The sequence below is a fragment of the Mastomys coucha genome, unplaced genomic scaffold (assembly GCF_008632895.1).
Source record: "Mastomys coucha isolate ucsf_1 unplaced genomic scaffold, UCSF_Mcou_1 pScaffold12, whole genome shotgun sequence".
Classification (NCBI taxonomy): Eukaryota; Metazoa; Chordata; class Mammalia; order Rodentia; family Muridae; genus Mastomys; species Mastomys coucha.
This window is the reverse complement of record NW_022196894.1, coordinates 63594403-63608845: the sequence shown is the minus strand read 5'-3', so window position 1 is coordinate 63608845 and position 14443 is coordinate 63594403. Positions and strand designations below refer to the sequence as shown.

General features: G+C 35.2%; 1 long non-coding RNA gene across 1 annotated transcript; it reads right to left on the bottom strand.

The window, feature by feature from the left end:
* Positions 1-1375: 1375 nt before the first annotated feature.
* LOC116086493 lies at positions 1376-13735 on the bottom strand. The gene is made up of 3 exons (XR_004116951.1): positions 13634-13735; positions 7056-7153; positions 1376-1482 (listed from the first exon to the last, which is right to left on the bottom strand). It is a non-coding gene; the product is annotated as an uncharacterized LOC116086493 (long non-coding RNA).
* Positions 13736-14443: the final 708 nt, after the last annotated feature.

The following is a 14443-nucleotide window of genomic DNA, read 5'->3' as shown; positions in this document are numbered from 1 at the left end:
CAGAAATCCGCCTACCTCTGCCTCCCAAGTGCTGGGATTAAAGGCGTGCGCCACCACCGCCCGGCCAGGATTTCTATCCCTGTCCAAAACATCATGACCAAGAAGCAAGTTGGGAAGGAAAGGATTTATTCAGCTTAATTTCCATATTGCTGTTCATCACCAAAGGAAGTCAGAACTGGAACTCATACAGGGCAGGAACCTGGAGGCGGGAGTTGATGCACACACCATGGAGGGGTGCTGCTTACTGGATTGCTTCCTCTGGCTTGCTCATCTTACTTTTTTATAGAATCCAAGACTACCATCCTGGGGATGGTACCACCCACAATGGACTGTGCCTTCTCCCACCTTGATCACTAATTGAGAGAATGCCTTACAGCTGGATCTCATGGAGGTATTTCCTCAAGGGAGGCTTCTTTCTCTGTGATAATAATCCCAGGCAAGAACATTTATTCATACAGATATTCAGGGTAAACATCATAAACATGGAATCAAGATAAATTTTTAAAAATTAAGAACACATGCCCATGTGAGATGCATGCCTGTAGGTTCTTGCTATTTTGTTAGACATAGGCTATTAGATATAAAGATTTCTTGGATCCACGAGTTAAAAAAATTTCTAGTAAACATGGACAAAAATACTAACTATACATACACAAATATATCGGTTTGCAGTTATGATTTGTCATTTAAAATGAAGATATTATTAATGAAAAAGAAGTTAAATTAGCTACTGTGGGTAATACCAATCTTCCACTTGAAGCATAATGAAATAATTTTATGGTTTTTAACTAGCAAGTATTATGATTTCAGTCTTAATTCCTTCCTCCAAACTCATGTTTTGAAAGCTGCTCTATCCTACACCAGTGTCCAGAGGGTGCCTTAAGTCACTAATATTGCTGCCTCACTAGTAGACTTACATTTGTGGTTTCGCAGCTTGGTAGCTTAAGGAGATAGACTGTATCATTGAACTATGGTTTTTCCTTGCTTTCAAGGTTACCATGGAATGTACAATTCCCCTCTATTCTACCCCAATGTCCTGTTATACAAACGCATTAGAAGCAGCTGAGCAAACCAACTATGTATTAAGATCTGAAACACATAGTGTACTTTAATAAGTACTTGAAAGTTTGAGAATTCCATGAGTGCCCTGTGTTCAAGTCATGTCCAGCACTCCCTCCATCCTCTCCTATCCCACAACACTTCCCATGGGACACACAATCTTTTTCTTTCTGTCATTACACGAAATGATGTTCAAAGGCTTTATTTACTGATGCTTGTATGTGGATTTGTTTAGTGCTGACCATTTGGTTATAGTAACTAACCAGAGTATAACATTGATGTGCACAAAGGCCAGGCTCACTCACCTCTGTTACTTTTCATCTGTTTCTTTGAGGTTGTGTCTCTCACTCTGAACCTGGTCCAAACATTTTCTCAGCCAGACTGGAATTCTGATGGTCCCAGAAATTCTTCTCCTATTTCATTCTTGGGTGAAAGTTTACAGTCACAAGGGGGGCATTCAGGATTTTAAAATGGGTATTAGGATCTGAACTTCAGTCCTTATGGTTGAGTATTAGTTGCTTACAACCCCTGGAACATCTCTCCAACCCCCACATAAATTTCCCATTAAGGTATTTTCTGGTCTTTTATTTGTACCTCAACCTTTACTCTTCTACATATGTAGTATTTAGTACTCTTTGCCAATTTTCTTTTAAATAATCAACATCTTCCATTTCATAAGGAATGTTTCTCTCCCTTTTTTTTTCATGGTTGCTCTTCTTCCAAAAGAATGGCAGAATCATGAAGGTTATCTTTACAACCTAGAAAAGGCCTTAGCACCATGAATATTTATTAGCTTATTACGATTATAATTGTGAGAGTGAGTTAGACTCTGCACAACCACAGAGACATTTAAGTTCAAATTTTTAGATTTTTTTTTATTTTTAACACAAGCTATAGGCCCATATACAGCCATTAAAAATAGGTTTTAAATACAATCATTCTTCATTTTTAGGACAATTAAGTTTTTTAGATTTCTAGAATTACAGAAAAGCAAAGATGGTGTATGAGGCTGAGTACCAATGTTTTAAGTCTCAGGGCAGGTTTCCCAGTGACTATTTTCCATTTCTCCTTTCTCCATTCCTATTTAAAATCTGAGAACTCAGTCTCTAAATCATCCACTTCATTAAGCAGAAATGTAGCTCCTTCTCCCCTGTCTTGAAATGTTTGCTTGAATTGTCTTTGTGTTGTACTGCTCTTTGTCTCCACTTCCTTTCCTAATCTACTTTGGAGAGAAATCTAATTTCTTTTCTAAATTGGAGTTGTGTGCTGCCAGTTCTGATATTTTACTATCCACATTCTCATCAGAGTTATCATCTCTAAACTTGTGAGTCAAAGGCATAGCATAGAATTGCTTTGAAATATATGTCTGTGTTGGAGTACCATCTTATTTAAACATATCAAAATTAATTGTGTTTCTCATACAAATTGTGTGTGTCTTTGCAAATTAAATTACATCTTATGGGCTAGCAAAATTAAATATTGTCTGCTTATGTGATCATGAAATCAACAGGAATTGGAAGAGTTTTCTTTCTTAGTTATACTACTCTTGTATAGTTTCTAAGTTTTAGTTTTTAATGCAGGCTTTAATGAGCTTCCCATTAAGGAAAATGTGGCCTCTTCTGGTTTTAAAGAATAGTTTGCTATTGATTACCTGTCATAGAATTTAAAGAGATGATAAAATATATATTAAAAAATACATACTATTTATGATCACCTTACCTTGTTCCCTTTAAAGATATGCATGCATTTTAAGGAATTATACTTCATTCATAGATTTAATTATCATGCTGAATACTTTGTGAAGACCATGTTCAGCTTCACATGTGCATATGCCCTGTGCCCACCACCTTTGCAGGTTTGGGTTTTAAAATTGCACTCTGTGTGATATGGCCACTATGGCAAACTTATAATGTGTGCTACTTAATCTACAACATAATCTGAAGTATCAGCTGAAGATTATGTTCATCAGAATATCAATTTGTCATGATCTCAAGTATATTTATGAGAAGCCTTAATTTCCTTTTCTTTTATTATTGATGGTACTTTAAAGAAATCTCATCTTGAAAGCATCTTAGAGCCATTAATCCTGATGATGAGTATGAAAGCAGTTAAGAATTTTTATCCATACCAGGAAAAGGACAAAGTCAGCAACAGCTAATATGGAAATATTTCTTAAATATTAGAGAAAGAGTTCATAGAGAAGCCATGAACAAGCACAGGTAAACTGAACATGTTTTAGTCTGTTTAGATTTTACTTATTTTCACATTGTGTTGTGCATGCTAGTGTAAAATATTTTACAGCTAATACAGTATAAAATTACCATGAAAAGAATTGTAACCTCTTCCTTTGTTCTAGATTAGCAAGTACTTAACTTCATTTTTTTTAATTTTCATGACTATTGCTAGATTGAGAACTGAAAAATATTTGAATTCATAAATTGAAGGATGTATCAAAGGGTGTCAGTTTAAGAATTCTTCTATTAAAAATAATACTTGTGACAGGACCATGCTCCCCAACAAAAATTTCAGGCAGTGGTGGTGCATGCCTTTAATCCCAGCACTTGGGAGGCAGAGGCAGGTGGATTTCTGAATTCGAGGCCAGGGCTACACAAAGAAACCCTGTCTCGAAAAAAAAAAAAAGAATTCTTTATAAATATTGGTAGAGCTTCCTGATTTATACACAATATCATACTTCTAGTCATTATTAGATTTGTAATATTTCCATCAGTGTTTTAATTGAACATAACATACATCATTCTGTATATTGTTCAAATACATTATTTTCCAGTGCTTAAAAATAGTTTCATAAAGAAAGCTAGAAAAAATCCCTCACTGCTAATATCTGCATTCTAAAATGTAAAATGCAGAGAAATTTTAGCATGTTAAAAATTGGAGATGCTCCTTCAGTACTTCTCAACTCCTCCATTGGGGTCCCCATGCTTAGTCTGATGGTTGGCTGCATACATCCGAATCTGTATTGGTCAGGCTCTGGAATACCCTCTCAGGGGACAGCTACACCAGGCTCCTGTCATCAAGTGGTTCTTGGTATCAGCAATAGTGTATGGATTTGCTGTCTGCAAATGGAGTAGATCCCTGGGTGGGGCAGTCTGGATGGTCTTTCCATCAGTCTCTGTTCCACTCTTTGTCCCTGCATTTCCTTTTGACAGGAGTAATTCTGGATTACCAACTAAACAGTACAGGTAGAGGAACCCATGTCTTCAGCTGAATATGTAGCAGAGGATTACCTTAATCTGGCATCAGTGGGAGGGGAGACCCATGGTCCTGTGGAGGCTGGATGACCCAGCTTAAGGAAATGCTAGGGTGCTGAGGCAGGAGTGGATGGGGGAGCACCATCATAAGAAGCAGGGGGAACAGGTATAGGGATAAGAGGTTTAACTGGTAAGGGGGATAATATTTGAAAAATAAATAAAAAAAAATAACCAATAAAATTTTTTAAAAAAGGAAACTTAAAAGGAAAAATATTGGAGATGCTAATAATATTTCTGGCATAGGATACTATACTAAATAAGAGCTGTAGGCTATTCCAATAAAGCAGGATAAAACACATACAGTTCTGTACCACCTATCTGCACATTGACCAGCTACAGTTCTCTTTGTTAGTGGCCCATCTACTACATTGAGAAGCTTCTTTGACGAGGATTGAGAAATACACTATTATGTGGGGATAACAATTAGTCATTGTGAGCCATTTTACTTAATATACTGTCTGTTTAGCATAAATAGGATTAGGTTCAGTCCTAGGGTCTATGATTGATCTACCTACATATTGTTGGTTTCATTTACAGTGTCAGGAATGAATTCCATCTTAGCAGGCCTCAGATGCAGTCAGAAAGTTGTTGGTCACTCCTGTACCATTTGTGTACTGTATTACACCAGTATACAAATCCTGCCATGCTGATCATATTTTAGGTTTCAGATTTACAGCTGGTTAAAATTGATGATGAATTTCCTCCTCCATTACTTTGGGTATCATCTTTCAGCACCAACAAAGATAGCCATCAGAGATGAAGTTTCCAAGTGACCATTGGCTTGACTTCTTCATATTCTGTGAGTCTAGCATATGGTTCTTTGACATGAGGGTTTTCATAGAGGAAATTTAATCTAGCAACATGGCTGATCTGGCAAGAGATCACATCCAAAGACTTTCTAGGCCTGTGTGATCCAGCTGGAATGCAAACACACCACACACCTTTAAGGTCTCTGGCAGGAATAAAGGCATGGCTTTAGTATACACCTTTAATCCCACCCACCCCCAATAAAAAAGCAATGTAGATAAGGTTATTGTATAGAAGGAATCATCCATGTATGAAAGTGAGATATAATTGAGGGACAGACAAAGTGATGAATCAGTGGAAGATATGACAGAGTGATTCAGAGGTAGGAAATGCCCAACTCTCATAAGAACCGATAGAAAAGAGGTGACTTAATTTAAGAGAGCAGTGCAGGCATGGAGGAGCAGTTTTAATGGGACAGTTTAACAAAGACAGGTTACAGGTAAAGACAGAATGATCCAAAGAATGAGAAGGAGCCAGGGAGTTAGAAGAGATTGCTAGAGTTAGTTTGAAAAATAAATAAAAAAAATAACCAATAAAATTTTTTAAAAAAGGAAACTTAAAAGGAAAAATATTGGAGATGCTAATAATATTTCTGGCATAGGATACTTCTGTGAAAAGCTGAGACAGTTGGAATCAATCAGCTTGGAGAGGAGTATGAGCCAGAACACCTCAGTTAGACCAACCAGCCTAGTTCAGAAAGAGCTAGAAATTTGAGCTTATTCAGCAGCAAGTCTCAGGGCCTGAAATGTTCTAGGTCTAGATTAAATAGTGTGGTGGCTAAAAGCTTCCAGGCCTAGGCCTAGGAATAGTTATATAGAAACACTCTGGGCTCAGCCCAAGCCATGGACTCATAAAGCTTGAACACAGCTCTCATCTCATCCCTTCATCTGATGAACAGAAGTTATCTTTGCAGGATTTACTGTTAAGTTTTGGAGAGAAACCAAAAGTATTGTAGGTAGCCTGGAATGTAGCACACTTCTCTTTCTAGAGGGATGTATCATTGTAGGATTTCATTGTTTGTTTTTCATATGACTCATTAACCAGGCTCTACACAAAATTTGTTTAGCATATTTATACATATATCTACTGTTACATATCTTCTGCATACTAAATATTTTTAAACATTGGCATTGAACTCCACATAAATCAAAAGACAATAAGAAATAAATATGCTATATGCATAGTTCCTACATGAATGTGTACAGTTTTAACAAATATTTCAAAGATAACACAAAAAAACCCTATTCTACAGGAAATTAAAATTTATAGTATCTACCTTGTATGAGGACTGTGAAAAATGGGTATTTGATTGATTATACTCAACATTGTTATAGGAAATATTCCTCATCTTTCAGAATGAATATTTTTAAATCTCCACTCCCAGGGTGATAAAATTAGGTGGTTTAATTTTAGCAGAAGGTGAGATCATTACTAAATTCCTTAGATTGACAGTACTTGTTCTTTTCAATTCCTTGTTAGTGACTTGGCTGCCATAGATCATGTCTCTAGCTTAAAGTACTGCGTGCCTGTATCCTAATACAGAATTTGGACAAGATGACTGGATCCAGATTGATCATGGAAATTTTCTACCTTGTCTTAGGGAAGTATTCTACTCAGCTTCAACGAGTTCCTGATAAACTTTCACTGTATAAACTCTGATTGTAGTGCGATGGTTAGTATTCTCTCTCTGATTTCAGCTTTAGTGTAATATTGAAGGAGGGATTGAATTACAAATGTAGCATAAGATAATCTATTCTTTTTTCACATTTATATTTATTTGTGTATAACATGTGTTTATATGGTATGTGCTTGTGTGCATATATGTGTGTTTGCGTGTATATATGTGTGGTATGTTTCTATGTGTGATTGAGGGTACATATTTGTAAAAATTGGAAAGAAACATTAAGCATAGATATTTACCTTTCACTTATTTTGAGACAATTTGTCTTGTGGTGTTAACAATACCAGGATAGCTACTTCTTAGACTTCTGGGTATTCATCTGTATCCATCTCCCATCCTATAATCAGAATGTTGGAACATAATCACAAGTTACCAAGTCTGTCTTTATGTTTGTTCTAGAGATCTCAACTCATGCTTTCATGTTCATTCAACTTGTACTTTACCTAATATGCCATCCCTCTCATCCAACAGAAAGTATCAGCCACAATACTAGATGCCAAGTGAAGCTTCTTTAGGGTTCCACCATATATTTCACTGTTCTTAACCATTTCAAGCTAAGCCAGGTCATGGATATATCATTATAGTATCAATCGCCATTTTTTCGAATAAAGCTGTCTGCTGGGAGACTATCTTTAAGTTCAGGATTGTTATGGGCCATTTTTAGTAGCTTTCTCAAGTCTACTTTTTCTTGACTCATCTCAGTCCTGGAAATTTCTGTGCACAGATGTCTGTGTGCCAAACTAGTAAGAACATATGTTGGTGAGCAGCCCATTACCCAGGTAAATTGAGGCAGGCAGCATTTGGTAGTGTCAGCAATTGTGGGAGCAAAAGTTGCTTACTATTTATACATTTTCTCTTCCTTAAACTCTTCTTCACTATCCTAATATCAAAACCAGCTGGCTTTTGGTAAATCACCCTGGTATTGACAGGGTATTAAGAAAACATGACTTAATTGCAAGGGCTCTTTTCTTTCAGACTCAGGGGCCTCTCTCTCTGGCCAGGTGAGAGTCTTAGGGTTCGTTAACACTTTCTTAACCAGAATGAAAAGAGAAGGAAAGAAAGTCATTTACACAGACAACACACATAGGATGAAGCAGAAATGACTAGACCAAATCTTTATTATTGTTTTCATATTTTTATAGCTTTTAGACAAAAAGGTCTCTATGTAAGAAAAATATCACCTCATAGATAAAATGTTAAATAAAAGGGGAGTTACACAAGGATGTCAATAACAAGTTCAAAGCAGTGTTTCATACTACAAGCTCATTTTAAGTTCAAAGCAACAGTTTCATATGGCATTACTTTCTCAAAGTGCACACTTGTAGCTTCATCTTTATAGCTAACCTAGAATGAACGTTTTTCCTTGATTACAAATTGATTCCAAGCTTGCTTTTTTTATCTTAGTATGATTAGCCCATGACATATGAAGGTTTACAGAGCTCCATTTGCTGCTTTATTCTATAGGGGGCTTAAAATTATTTGTCTTAATTTAAGAGTTCAGTAAAAACATTATTAGAAATTGTGGAGTCATCAATTTGTTTATACAGCATTACTGCATGAGAGTCCAACTTCATGTTGATGTGCAGAAAATTTGTCAATTAGAGTCGGCTGATGCCTAGGAATCATAAGGATATGTAATAATGACAGAAAAGGGCATAGAAACAATCCTGGGTTACCTCACTCAGGATTTTTTTTCTGATTCTATCAATTTGCCATCAACAAGAAGCAATCCTGGAATGAAGTCTCTGATGAACTTGCATCTCAGAGCTCACTCATTGCAGCCCTGAAAAATAGTGGGCCATCTTTAGAAAACTCACTTGCTAGCCTTAGACTCTCCAAGATGGCATCTGACAATCATTCACTGATCAACATTCCTCTTCGTGAGGTGTTAGTAGTTTCAGGAAAATGACAAAAAGACTGAAGTATTACCATAACTGAATTCAGCATCTAAGATCTTGGAAATGTCCACTAAAGACTTTGCTACATGATAAACTATGCTATTTTGAAACATTTCACATTGGGATTTATCATTAGAATTTCTCACTTTTTCTGGGTATATCACAATAAGTTTTTGATGGTTTTGACAGTCATGGCAATACCTAGAAGACACTAAGTTTTTTCATAAAGTGAAAAAATTCTTAGATCTTCTTGGTCACCACTTTCAACAGGAAATCCTATGTGGGTATTATACTGGAAACTTGTTTAGAAAGCATCTAATTATCTGATTTATTCATCTGGGATACCCTGAAATTCAATACCGTGATGATTATTTTATTCTATTATTCATTTACTCTTATATATGTGCTTTGTAAACACTCTATCAAACATGTCCCTAATTTTGTTTTCTGTTTTGCTTTTTTTTTTCATTTCCTGGTAATTTCTGTTGATCTCTGTATGCAAAGTCTGCTCTGTTATCTCCATTTTGCTAGGTCTCAAGTGATGTCCAACATGTAGATTTTTTTTTTTAGTTGTATAATTTTCTTTTCTTCTTTTATTATAGCCCATGTTTTTCTGGTGAACTTTCTAACTTTATATTTAATATGAGCAGCTGTTTCTTGACTCTCTTCAGCAAACATAAATAATTGATAGCTTATGCTGTACTTCCAGATTGGCATATGTAAATTATCTTTAAACATTTTCCTAGTTATTTGAATAGTGAATAATCTTGTATTACATGCTAAATACTACAACTGTCACAGTGTGTTTTACTGTATTATTCAAGGATACACAGAGACACTATCCTATTCTTTCTCATAGAATGGAGCCTAGATTAATTGTCATCAGATAGGCTTCATCCAGTAATATATTGGAGCAGATGCAGAGATCCAAAGACACATGCTCAGGGAATCCTGTGGAAGAGGGATAGGAGAGACTGTAGGAGCCAGAAAAGTCAACGATACCACAAACTGAGCTTTAAAAGTAAGAAAAATAGTTCTAACTTAGCCAATATAATTTCCAGCTGAAAAAAATATTGAGTTCCTCATTGTTACTTAGCCTTTCTGGGTCTGTAGGTTATAGTATGACTATCCTTTACTTTACAGATAATATTCACTTGTAAGTGAGAACTGTCTTCCTGGATCTGGGTTACCTCACTCAAGATTATGCTTTTCTGGTTCTATCCATTTGCCAGTAAATTACATGCTGCCATTGCTTTTAGCCACTGAGTAATATACCACTGTGTAAATGTCCCACATTTTCTTTATCTATTCTTTTGTTGAGGAATATCTAGGTTGTTTACAGTTTCTGGCTATTATGGATAAAGCTGCTATGAACCTAGTTCAGAAAGTGTTCTTGTGATAGGATGGAGCAACGTTTGAGTATATGCCCAGAAGTGGTATTGCTGGATCTAGAGGTAGATCAATTCCCAAGTTTTGAAAGATGGCTATATTGATTTCCAAAGTGGTTGTGCAAGTTTGCGCTACAGCCAGCAATGGAGAAGTGTTCCCCTTCTTCAACATTCTTGCCAGCATGAGCTATCACTTGTATTGTTGAACTTAGCAATTCTGAGAGTTGTTAAGATAAAATCTCAGAGTTATTTTGATTTGTATATCCCTGATATACAAAGGATGTTGAATATTTTGTTAAGTGTTTCTTTGCTATTGAGGAGACAGTGATTTTTCAAAAAAAAAACTTGATTAGTACTACTATGAACCAGGTCAAGTGTACAATCCTTGCTTCAGTAAATTTCAGTGTTGTCTCCTATCTCACCAATAAGCAAGACTCACTCACAAAACAGAGAAATAGATTACCCAGATAAAAATGTTAATAGCATCTCTACAATAGATTGATAGCAATGTCCAGATGATTACTTGAAAAATACAGTTGTGTGTGATAGCAAATCAAGTTGACACATAAAATTTAATGTTAAAAATTTCATCTAGAGCATGATGCTTTGGACAAAAGAACTTTCCTAGCATTATTCTTCTAGTAAACATCTATCAGTGTCAGATTTTCTAGATTTTTCTTCTAATAATAGTTTATTTTGATATAATAGTTAAAGGTTTTTTTTCCTTAACAAATACAATTCTGCTTGTCAGTTACCTTTGAGAAAATGTGAATATTCCATTGCATGCTCTGACAGGTGCACTTTCATATCTACACATAATAATGTATAGAGCACACATTGTATACTCCTGCATGCATACACACACAAATATACATACAAACTAATAAAAATAAAAATAAATTTTATAGTGTTTCTAGCTTTTAATAAGATACATACTTTACTTCAAATATGCATGCAGATACTATATTTTATATATACCATTTCTATTGTTATTTTTCCCACACATATGGCTTCTTAGTCACACATTTAGAGCTTGAGAAATTTTTACTTCACTTGTAAAGGCACATGAAATAGTGTTTTGGAGGGGGAGGGTAGGCTTGGCCAAGTCATATACATTTTAAACACTAATCTTGCTTAAAATTTTCAAGGCACATTATTTTTAACAATGGACAAATTAATTATTCCATAAAGTTTGATTAATTAAACAGATTTGAAAGAAATCTTCTTTTTGAAGTTTAATACAGATTTACATTGAATCCAAAAACTGTCACCATCATTAGATAATTATTTTGGTGGGTGTATGAAATATAATATACTGGTTTTATTTAAATCCCATTCTAATCCTTCTTTATGAGAATTAAAGTAATTCAAAAGAATTAATTCCAGGTAGATGATTGATTTATAGAGTTCTATTTCTGAGTATCACCTTTATTGCAGAATAAATGTATTTCTGCTAGGTCTCGCCTTTTAATGAGTTGGAAATTAAAATGAACCTTAATTTTAAACTTAGTATTCAAAGGAAGAAGATAATTGTCCTTATTGACTCCTTATAATCATCTGTAAACCAGGTTATTATGCAATTTTCTTTTTAATTATGAAAAATGCAATACTTCAAAAATTTCATCTCATCATTTACCACTTCCCATGTGAGCCACTTTGGGATGTTTCTGAAAGAAGTGAAAGTGATGTGTGAATATGATGCTTGTAAGCTTAATGGAAGGTTCAAAAACACTTCTTTTTCTAACAAAACAAATTGCTCTGATTTAATAGTTTCCAAACTTTCAATCAATAACTAATAATATTTATTTTGACTTCCAGATATTTTAAAAGATTGAAAAATTAGGGTTATTAAGAGACATTACAGATTCAAGTAAGCCTCTCTCAGAGTACAATAAAATTGTACTACTGTAAATACCTTAATATAACTAAAGACTTTGATGTCTATTTAATGAACCCAATATATGGAGCTTACAGATTTAAAAGACAACAGATAATTCTTTCTTCCTCTTATGTAACTTATATCACAGTACACGGACAACCTTAGGTTTCAAACTACAAAAACTAAAAACTTTTACTCTAATATACAATAAAATGTAGATTCTAGGTCAAAGTGTCAATATCTCCTTAATATAATGTTAATAAGTGCAAAATCAGAGAAAGATAAATAACACTAGAAGGAATCATGAGAAAATCTTTTTTCTGTTTAAAAATAATCATTCAGCTACTCTAGAATCATAATACCCAAAACCAAACTCATAACAACTATTTTTATTCTCTGACCTTAAAGCCCCCAAATTTATATTATTCAGTGAAGATATGTGATACAATGTTATCATCTCATGGCAAGGACACACAGAATATTAGATGATTAATTATGATATAATTCCTATGTGATATAATGTCATTAACCATTATTCTTTCTATTAAATCATAGACTTAGCAACCATTAGTAAGAAAAGGTCTTTCTTAATCTTTCCTTCTTTAATTGTCTAATACTACAAGACCAATAATCTTGCAAAATATGTACATATGTATGCATATATTTTTCTTAAACAATTTTATTAATAAGATAATACAATAAATGCTCTTAATTTCTGGCTTCCTTTATTTGTACATTTTCATTAGTTATTCATATTATGGTAGATACCATGATCTGTTTCTCTTTTCATTGTCAAATAGTACTCAATTGTGTGATTTTCTAACACTTTTTAAAAAAAATAATCATCATGAATACTAGAATTGTCTCCCTTCTTTGCTTTTATGAATATCATGACTTTGAACATTTACATACTTAAATATGTATATGTGTAAATATTTATATATGCATATAATTTAAATTTTTTAGCAGTTTAATTCCATTGTAAGAAAACAAGATGCCTGTAATTTGAAAAATTAGTTGGCATCAAACCCTCAGTTAATCAGTCTTTGAAAGACGTGGCTACAAGAAACAACTTTATAATCAAAACTTTTATAGTTAAATTCAACTACTTGTTTTTAGCAAGGGCTATACTTGCCTCATGTAAAATGTAATTTTACATTTAGAGTTAGATTATGTACCCAAATTCTGCAAAGGAATAAACCAGTACAATTATTTTGAGTGACTCAAGAAGCTATCATTGGTTTCAAAATCTCCACGGCATATGTTAGAAATATATTTTAAACAAGAAAACCTCTTTCTACAAATGACTTAACAAAAATAGACACTATGATTATGTTCATAACTCAAAGTTCTAAATCTACCAAAGGGAAACTAAATGTAACAACTGAACAAAATATTGAAGTGATATAAATAAAAGGTGCTATGTTTCTAAAACACATTTGGAGAATGGGATTAAGCTGTTAATTTTTTCAGTTTCCATGTGACCATTGTGCTTTTATATCCTAAATTCAAGGTGTTATTCTGACACATTTCATTTGATGAAGAAGGCACCCTGTGTGGAGTGGTGAGCTGTGTACAGACAGCCTGGTCCCCAGTCGAGCACAGGCCTTGAACACTGGTGATCCTAAGGGATGGCACGTGTTCAGCCATACCTCCTGTGTCCCTGGCTCCTGTCACAGCTCCCCTTTCCCAAGAGGTATGTGGCCATCAGTCATGGAGACAATGACTCAAGCTCCTGGCATTCTGTCTGGACTCCACCGCAACAGTTACCTGACAACAGCCAGGTATGCTCCTCCCCACAGTTACCTGGCAACAGCCAGGTATGCTCCTCCCCACAGTTCCCTGGCAACAGCCAGGTATGCTCCTCCCCACAGTTACCTGACAACAGCCAGGTATGCTCCTCCCCACAGTTACCTGGCAACAGCCAGGTTGACCCAACCTACTATAAAAGGGGCTGTTTGCCCCCTCCCTCTCTTACTCTCTCTTACCCTCTTGCTTCTACTTTCTTACTCTAGCCTCTCACCCTCTTTCTCTTCCTCCCTTCCCCCATCTCTCCACATGGCCATGGCTAGCCTCTACTTCTTTACTCTCTTCCTCTCTCTGCCCTGGGCTGGACATGGGACCCCATGTTTGACCCACAACCCTGTTCCTAAATATGGGCATGGGCATTATCTCATTGGCAGGCACAGGTGTGATACTCAAAATAGCAGCATCAAAAGTAAAGGAGAAAGCAAGAGATTCTTTAGTTCATTGTTTTCTCTGTGGACAGTAGCTTTATTTCTCTTCAGCTACAGCTACTTATAACATCTTTCAGTGCATTGTCTCACAACTCTAAGTACTCATTTTTGTCTTTTTATGTATTTTATGTCATACTTATTTAGCTCTGTATATTGTCACGGACTGGGGTTTCTCAAGGGGTCCCTTGTTCCGCGGGACGATGGGTTCTGGCCAGGTGTGCACGG